This window comes from Carlito syrichta, unplaced genomic scaffold (genome assembly GCF_000164805.1).
Source record: "Carlito syrichta isolate Samal-C Ts95f unplaced genomic scaffold, Tarsius_syrichta-2.0.1 Scaffold305644, whole genome shotgun sequence".
NCBI lineage: Eukaryota > Metazoa > Chordata > Mammalia > Primates > Tarsiidae > Carlito > Carlito syrichta.
The window spans coordinates 827,545-831,111 of record NW_007249740.1 but is presented as its reverse complement, the minus strand read 5'-3'; positions in this window follow the sequence as shown (position 1 = coordinate 831,111).

Here is a 3,567-nt window from a genome sequence, read left to right as displayed (position 1 = left end):
ATTCAATCCCAGACTTGATTAAGGTGATCTGCACCAACCTTAGCTCCTTGCCAGCAGCAAAATAAAATCCTATCAGGAGCAAGATAACATAATTCAGTATGTCAAATTTCTTGTGCGCAGTGTCTGGAATTTAATTTGAAAAATACTCGGCATGCTAGAGACAAACGTGAATGTCTGAAAACTGAAAGAAAGCAAACATAATAGAAAGGACTATTTGAATTGCCAGGCAGGAACTTAAAAAATAAGTGGGAAATTTTAGCATCCAACTGGAATGTTTAGGAAAAAAAATTAGTTTCCTGATAAATATACAGGCCCAGTCAATTAAGCAACTCCATTATTTCAGAGTTCGCATGGATCATTAATATAGTCCATGTTACTTTGAGTTATTTTGGTTTAGGCTTTGTGGTTAAGTGTAAGATTCAGAGAAATGTAAATTCAGGAACTATTTCGTATGGGTATTGCTCAGGGCTAACGCTCTTCCACCCAGTCTTTCTGGAAACTAGACTCGGTGTTGACGAGATTCTGATAAAGACGTCCCAGATGCAATTTCAAATCAGTTTCTAATGCTTCTTGCCTTTTGTCTGGAAACTTCTAAACACTTAAGTGAAGGGAAGGAGAAAAGTCCCAGGGTTCTCTTGCTCTCGTCATTTCTGGGAAACCAGGCCTGATCCGATGAGGCTGGGAACGGCTGCAGGGGGGCAGACAGAAGTAACAGCGGGTGGGGATTCCGAGTCCCTCGCCACACCTCACCTCTGCACGATCAGGTGGATTTTACACGTTGGCAACATTAAATTAAGGGATCCCACGAGCCTTTCCTCTTCTTTCTTGAATTTCAGCTCTGATCCAAGTTTTTATTTTTGAAGCGAGAGAGGCGACCTCCTTAAATAAGGACCCTCTCTAAGATGCTTTACGCAAGTGTGGAGGAAAGAGAGAAAAGCAGAAAGACACAGAGTATTTGGTTCCTACAACAACAAGCACACACATCCCTTTAATTTGTGTGTCTGCATCTTACTAGAACTGGAAGGTAAGGGTGAAAGACATCTTAACCCTTGGTCAGGGAGGGAGGCCTGGCTCATGCCCAGAATGGCTCTGATTCCTCCAGGACAGAAGGACGGGTGGTCAGGGGGGATGGGGCGGCTGGGGGTGCCTGTTCACCTGGCCCTGCAGGCTGCAGATGTGTCGGTTGTGCAGACGTCAGCATTCACGCTTGCTGCTACAGACACAGGTCTAGACACAGAAATACATCTTGCCTGGGCCTGCTCGTCTCACACTTGGAAGTCTTCCGCAGACTCCCGAGATGACACCGGGTTACGCGGGGACTCCATGCCAACCCCTCTGGGCTGCAGGGTCACCCACGTTCTCTCTGCAGCATCTGTACCCTACAGTGGTCATCATCTCTTTAAAAACGGTGTCACATGGAACCAAAATCCACAAATCCTATATGCTAGACTTCTATGTGCTTAGCGTTTTGGATAGAGGAGTTAGGACGACGTTTGAATCTAAGTAAAATTGCATTTTTCTGGGTTATAATGTCGCTATGATCGTTTTTATGTTAGATTTTTAAAAATTATGTGCTTAATGGGGCAGTGGAAAAACTAATGCAATACTATTCTTATTGATTTACTTAAGCTTGTTTTCAACTAAAATGCATTTACCTGTAAAACAGGCCCATGCTATTCGGAAATTCAATTACATTACTTACAGTATAGTTAAATATTTTTGGAATGAGTAAAAATGCTGTTTTCCATTTTTTTCTGAAAATATGAACAGAAGAAAATAAAGTACTATACTTGCCCCCATGATTTGAATACAAGTTATTGAAATAGAAAATTCATTTTAAGAAAAAAATAAGAATCATTTTCCCTTTTCTGCTAGATGCTACATATTTCGCTGAAGGCTATCTTGTGTGATTTCACACACTTGCTGAAATCAGCAAAATAAAAAATTCTCATAATTAATTTTACATGCATGATTAAGGAAACTGAGTTCTACAAACCTATAGATTCTGAAAATTAATGAACTGCAGTAAAAGTATGCTTTGCAAAAATGAATAATTTAAAATAGAGAAGGACTAAAACATAAATAGGCTTTTTCTAACAGGGCTGTTTTCTGCGAATTCCCAAAGGCTGTTAAGATGCTATTCAATAACTCCATGGAAAAAATAGGTGATACTTTTTAATCAAGATTTTCAATTACAGTCTCTCATTTACATGTTAGCAGAAAATGTCTTAAGACTGATTTTCATGATTCTTACCACTCTTATTGAAAATAAAACAAGGGTCTTATTTTCAAAACATTTACCACCTTCAAGTATAATAAAATGTTAACAATGTATCTTCATGGAAAATATAATTTTTCTCTTCTTCATGATCGACTGCACCAGAGCCAGGTTATTTGCATCCTTTCTTCCATTCTTTTGCCTCAAATCTCTTTAGAACTAAACAGGCAAAGGAAGATCACATTGCTAACTAGACCGGGATATTTATTTATTTATTTAATTTTTTTTTTGAGTTGGAGTCTCACTCTGTCTCCCAGACTGGAGCGCAGTGGCTGCTCCCGGCCACTGCAGCCTCGACCTGCTGGGCTCCGGCGATCCTTCCACCTCAGCCTTCCAAGTAGCTGGAACTACAGGCGCGCGCTACCACGCCCAGCTAGTTTTTTTTTTTATTTATTGTAGAGAGGAGGTCTCGCCAAGTTGCCCAGGTGGGTCTCGAACCCGCAGGCTCAGGCAATCCACTCACCTCAGTCTCCCAAAGGTGCGGGATTACAGGCTGAGCCACCGAGCCCGGCTTAGACCTGGATATTTAACACAAAAACTTGAAAACTCAGTTTCTGATTTCAAACTGGATAACCTCATCAAAACAGATACTTAATGACTGAGGAGGGAGGATCACTTGAGGCCAGAAGTTTGAAACCAGCCTGGGCAACATAGTGAGATCCCATCTCTACAAAAAGACGTTTAAAAAAAATTAGCTGGATTTGGCGGCATGCACTTCCAGTACCAGCTAGTTACTCAGGAGGCTGAGGCAGGAGGATCTCTTAAGGAGTTTGAGGCTACAGTGAGCTATGATCGCCACAGCACTCTAGCCTAGGCTGCAAGAGTGAGATCCCATCGTGACGACAAAAATTCCATCGATAATGTGCATTAGCCAATTTCTTGGTTCTTACCTTTTTACACGAACCCTTTCCTGATACCTGCCCATCGACGAAGCTCAGGTGGAATTGATCACCACCTATTTGAGCTTGTAGATGACCAAAGCCAACTTTGAATTAGTCAGAAAAGGAATGTATTGGTGAGGCCGGTGGGATCTCGCGACAGTCACTGTTGGGTTGCTTTGTGCTCTCTGCAGCCTAACCACCCAGGGTCTCAGCCCTGCAGAAGCCATGACAAGTCCTCTTTACATGTCCGCATGCCTTTATAATCCTCCAGATTCAAATCACTGAGAGTCGTGTGGCCTACGTGGGCTAAGAGTTTGGCTGTGACTGCCCAGGTGGACGGAGAAGGAAGACTGTCCTTCCCCACCCGTCCTCTGGGTAGGTGGGTCCTCACTCCTCACCTGATGGTCT